Here is a 6,000-nt window from a genome sequence, read left to right as displayed (position 1 = left end):
CTGACTAACCCGAACCCGAACCGAACCCGAACCTAACCTAACCCGAACCCGAACCCGAACCCTAACCTAACCCGAACCCTAACCCGAACCCGAACCCTAACCCTGACCTAACCCGAACCCGAACCCGAACCCGAACCCTAACCTAACCCGAACCCGAACCCTAACCCTAACCTAACCCGAACCCTAACCCGAACCCGAACCCTAACCCTAACCTAACCCGAACCCTAACCTAACCCGAACCCTAACCCTAACCCTAACCTAACCCGAACCCGAACCCTAACCTAACCCGAACCCGAACCCTAACCCTAACCTAACCCGAACCCTAACCTAACCCGAACCCGAACCCTAACCCTAACCTAACCCGAACCCTAACCCTAACCCTAACACTAACACTAACCTAACCCGAACCCTAACCTAACCCGAACCCGAACCCTAACCTAACCCGAACCCTAACCTAACCCGAACCCGAACCCTAACCCTAACCTAACCCGAACCCTAACCCGAACCCTAACCCTAACCTAACCCGAACCGTAACCTAACCCTAACCTAACCCGAACCCTAACCTAACCCGAACCCTAACCGAACCCGAACCCTAACCCGAACCCTAAAACCCTAACCCTAACCCGAACCCAAATCCTAACCCTAACCCTAACCCTAAAACCCTAACCCTAACCCTAAAACCCTAACCCTAACCCTAACCTCCTTAGTTTCCACCTGCTCAGCCTCCATCTGCTGGGTATACCTCTGCCCCGCTCCAGAATATCCCCCAGCTCCTGCAAACATGTCATCAGCCAACAGCACGGCCAGTGACTCATTCAAATACCCTCTCAGCGACACCAGCACTTTCTTTATAGAATCACGGAGTCACTTAGGTTTAGTTGGAAAAGACCTTTAAGATCACTGAGTCCATCAGTTAACCTAAAACAGTTAACCTAACCTAAAACCTAAAAAGTCCATCATTACGGCAGTTCCCTAAGCGCCACCTCTACATTTCTTTTGATACACCCAGGGATGGTGACCCAACCGCTTCCTTGGGCAGCCTGTTCCAACGCTTGACAAACCTTTTGGTGAAGGAATTTTCCCGAATATCCCATCTCAAGCTCCTGTGGCGCAACTTGAGGCCATTTCCTTTCCTCCTATCAATTGTTACCTGGGAAAAAAAGAGACCGACCCCCACCTCACTACAGCTGCCTCTCAGGTAGTTGCAGGGAGCAGTGAGGTCTCCCCTCAGCCTCCTTTTCCCCAGGTTAACCAACCCCAGTTCCCTCAGCTGCTCCTCACAGGACTTGTGCTCCAGAGCCTTCAGCAGCTTTGTTGCTCTTCTCTGGACACGCTGCAGCACCTCAGTGTCTTTCTTGTAGTGAGGGGCCCAAAACCGAACCCAGTGTTGGAGGTGCAGCCTCACCAGGGCTGAGTACAGAGGGACAATCCCTTCCCTGGTCCTGCTGGCCACCGTATTTCAGGCAGAAGCCAGGATGCCGTTGGCCTCCCTTGTCTAGGGAGGAGTTTTACGGGAACAATGGAGACTTCAAAAGGAGTAAGTGTTTGGCTCCAGGAAGTTGCACGGGTTTGCGCTTTGGTATTTCGTTAGCACCTTGGACTGCAGTTACACTAAAGTGCATCTGGCAGAAGCAAAAATGGCATCGTGTTTTATCCAACAGACCTTTTCATTGCAGATGGTAAATGTGCAAAACTCAAGCAAGACAAATGGAGTTGTAGAACTTTCCCTGAATCCTGGGGGAATTCTAAACTCGTTTTGCTTGACTAGGATGTTCGTGTTTGGCATTACATGCAGTAAACATTTTCTCATCTTGGCCGTGTTTTGTATTTTGGTGTCTGTTTGGAATAAATATCCAACTATAATTGTAATAATGGTCAAACTGATTTTAACAGGGAAGAGAAAAAGCCCAGACCCGAAGTGTTCACAAACACTTCTTCTATGGAATTGGTGGCACGTGAGGAGTTTCAGGAGGAGCGCAGGCATTCATTTCCCAGGTAATTGCGTTGCATGTCCCTAACGGAGAAGCAGATTGTCTAGAAGAATCAGGAGGAGTTCCAGTCCACCTCTCTATCCTGAGGTGGGTTGGATGGTTCAAGGGACGAGCAGTGATGGGAGCTCCACATGTAGGTCACTAGCTCAAAGATGGCAGGGATTACAGGTGACTGATAGTTATAACTGGGCAGCAGTTGAGAAGGAACAGGTGTCTCTTTTGCCAAAGCTTCTCTGTAGTGACATCCTTCGCCTCCTGACAGCCCTGAGGAGGCTAGAAACTGGACAGGTGTGGATTCCTGTGCCTCCGTGCTCTGACTGTAACTGTTACCTCAAAGCACTTTGGAGGAGATACGTGAGAGGAATTGCCTTTGTTGCCTCTGTCGTCTAATCTCGCACAGACGGATTGCAACCTGGACTGCAAACTGGCGCCTTTTGCTCAGATTCTGCTGACATCCTTAAATTTTTCTTACAAATTAAAAGATCAGACTTGCTGTAAGGAAATCTTAAGTTGGAGGAGGAATGAACATACGTGGAATAACTCGTGAAGAAAAATCTAAAGATAGCTGCTGTCTTCTGTCCTTAAAAAGCCCTTGGGCAGGAATCTGAAGAGCTCTCTGTAGTAATGCTGTCAGTATCTTTCCCAGAGTAGTGGCATTCCGTCAGCTTACTGGAGACTGAGTTTAGAAGCTTTTAGCTAGGATTTTTCTTGAAATGCAGTCACCGGCCTTGGTTGGAGCTAGAGGTATGTGCAGAATTTGGCTACCACTGGCTAGAAGTGGGGCATTTTGCATGCTGTACAAATTGCCAAATACGTAGTGAAGTTAAATAGACTAAGCTGGCATTTTCAAATGGAGCTTTACTGCCTCCAGGCTAAACCCTGCTTTCCTGACAGTTGATACTGCGCTGTAGCCATTAAGACTCACTTGTTTTGCATCTTACGGCAGCAAGAGTGATTTGCGCTGCAGGTGGATGCTGGGTAGTGAGACATCTGCATGTCCATGTACCAGCAGAGACCAGTAGACACCCCTGAAATCCATCCATAGCTAGGGTAGTCCATGCGATAGAAGTGAGTGGGAACAGACTTACCCTTCCTGCATGTTTTTACACTACCACAGCAGCAGCTGTTCTGGCTCGTAAGCAGAAACCTTTACATGCCGTCATGCTCTTCGATTATCAGCAGCTGAAAGAAGCTTTGACAAAAGCGTATGGAGAGGGAAAAAACTCAAACCCAAACAATTTTGGGAGCAAAAAAAAAAAACCTGCTGTGACTGTTTTGAATTAACTTCATTCATTTCCTTTGTGTTGCGTTTTGTTTTTTAAGGTCCAAGAACATGCTCTGGCTCCGGAGCATGCTCAGGATCAGGAACACGCTCTTGCCAGGGAACATGCTCTGACTCAGAAATGTGTTTGGATCAAAAACGCCCTCAGGTTCAGGAACGTTCTCTGGCTCAGGAACACACTCTGGCCAAGGAATGTGCATATGTTGGGGAATGTTCTCTGGCCGAGTTCTTGGCAGTCTGGCCAAGGAAGGTGCTCCGGCTGAGGAATGTGCTCTGGCTGAGGAACACGCTCTGGCCGAGGAACACGTTCTGGCTGAGGAACACATCCTGACTGAGGAACGTGCTCTGGCCAAGGAATGTGCTCTGGCTGAGGAACACGGTCTGGCCGAGGAACGCACATATATTGGAGAACGTTCTCTGGCCGAGGAACACACCTTCTGGCTCAGGAATGCGCTCTCTGGCTCAGCACCACATGCCCTGCCTCAGCAATGTGCTCGGACTCACCGACGCGCTCTGGCTCAGGAACACTCTGTGGCTGAGGAACACACTCTGTGGAGCTCTCACCTGGCTTCACAGTGCCTGCTCCCACCTCATGCCCGGCGCTCCTGACCTTCCCCATCTGCTCCCCACAGTGGTGGAAAGGAGACATTTGTGAACCAGAGGAGGGAATGGGGCTGGGGGATGTGGGGTGACCCAAGCCTAGGGGACCCCTTGCTGCATTACAGTTGGAGCCTGCCAGCAGGGCTGGGCAGCTGCTGGACAAGATGTGCCTTCCCTTTGCCTCCAGAACTGACAGCTCTGCTGGAGCAGAAGGTTTTCTTGAAAATCTCAAGTGTTGAGACCTTTTGGCTTGACAAATCCGTGCGTTTGGCCAAAGAGTGGAAATGAGGGTTTATGCACACGCAGCTCCTGGCACAAAGTCACCTTCCAGACGCAGCAGGGGACAATCGGCTCTCCAGGGTGGCCCTGCAAGAGCCCAGCCTGGAGGTGCCATCAGCCCAAGGCCTCATCTCAGAGCTCGGGGACCTCCTGGGTGGCACAGGACCTCCAGTGGGCCTGAGACACTCTAAGGATGTGATTTAAGACTGATTCTGAAAAATGCAATAATGGACCCAAAACCAGGGGATGTCTGGATGTCCAGTGGACACCCACGGGTGGGGAGGTAAATCTGGCCTCTGGTGTTTCCTTCTCAGTGCGAGCAGCGAGGACTGAGCTCTCCTAACTCCTCTGTGGAATTATCTCCAGCTGGCATAGTTCCTCGGAGAGCTGGAGAAGACCTGAGCCAAGGAGTCTGAGGAACAAACCCCCTCCAGAACACAGATGGCCATTTGCAGGGTCTCATGCTCCAACCTGCCCTTGGTGATGCCCCGGAGAGCCCAGGGGACCTGCTCCAAAGCGGATCTCATGCCCAGAACAAGCCTCCAGCCTGACGAGGTGGCCCCAGCCTCAGCCAGAGCTTCCCGACAGCTCTCAGGGACCCCGATTCCACCACCTGGTGCAGGTGACCCCGAGAGCTCCTCCAAGGTTGTCTCAGCTCAGTGCGATGCCCTGGGACCTGCACGATGGTGCCAGCGCAGCAGGTGGTCACTGGGAGGTGTGACCAGCTCGGCAGGACGGTGGGATCCCTCTGTGTGCCCCCCACACATGGATGGAGGTGAGCTCCGTGCCACAGGGGAGGCGGAGGGGCAGGAGCCCCCCGGCACAGCCCCGGGGAGGTGCGAGGGTGGGAGACCCACGGGAGGAACCTTCCCATGGTGTGACCACACAGCCCCCCCACCCCTGGAGGTGGTGAGCACCCAACCCCCCCCTGTGGTCCCCACGTGGCTCCCCGACATCGTGGAGCTCCAGCCCGGTGGCCATCCACCCCTGGCGCCTCATGCCCTCCCTGCCGCTGCCCACCCATCCTGCCCCCACTTGGCACCTGAAGGCGGCTTTTGGGGGGCAGCGCGGGGCAGCCGGGGGGTGACAGAGGTGGGGGACAGCAGGAGGGTCTGGAGGAGCTGGGTGGCACCAGGGGACCCTATGGACCATTCCCTGCGCTGCTGCCAGCGCCAGGTGAGGCGGGCAGGGACCCCCGGGGTGGGATGGAAACTGCCGCCCCTGGAGAGGGACCCCAGCCCTGAGCAGGACTGAACTGGGACCCCGGCCCTAACCCAGCCCTGACCCCAGAATCCCGACCCTGACCCCCACCCATAAAACTGACCCTCACCCCTAACCCAGACCTCCACCCCTAACACAGACCCTCACCCCTAACACAGACCCCCACCCCCAACCCAGACCCTCACTCCTAACCCTGATCCCCACCCCAACCCTGACCCCCACCCCAATCCTGACCTGAACCCTTAGCTCTGACCTCACCCCTAACCCAGACCCTCACCCCTAACCCAGACCCCTCACCCCTAACCCACACCCGAACCGTGACCCCCCTCCCCACCTTGCCCTTCCTCCTTCCCACCGTCCCCCACGCACCCACCTGCCCCCGACCCGCAGTGCCACCGGCGGCCACACGGGGACGATCCAGGACGGCCGCAGCGCTGCACCCATCCCCCCCCCCCCCCCGGGGTGCCCCGGGACAAACCGTCGTGTAAATGCCCCTCCCCCCCCAGCACCCCCACGTTCACACCCTGCAGGGTGCCATGGGGCGGGGGGGGTGGGGTGGGGGACGTGAGGGGCAAGCAGGGCTGGGAAGGGGCACGTGAGGGGTGTGTAAGGCCAGGAAGGGGTGTG

The sequence above is a fragment of the Falco rusticolus genome, chromosome 13 (genome assembly GCF_015220075.1).
Source record: "Falco rusticolus isolate bFalRus1 chromosome 13, bFalRus1.pri, whole genome shotgun sequence".
NCBI classification, from domain to species: domain Eukaryota; kingdom Metazoa; phylum Chordata; class Aves; order Falconiformes; family Falconidae; genus Falco; species Falco rusticolus.
The sequence above is the reverse complement of the archived record's forward strand: the minus strand, read 5'-3'. Positions refer to the sequence as shown.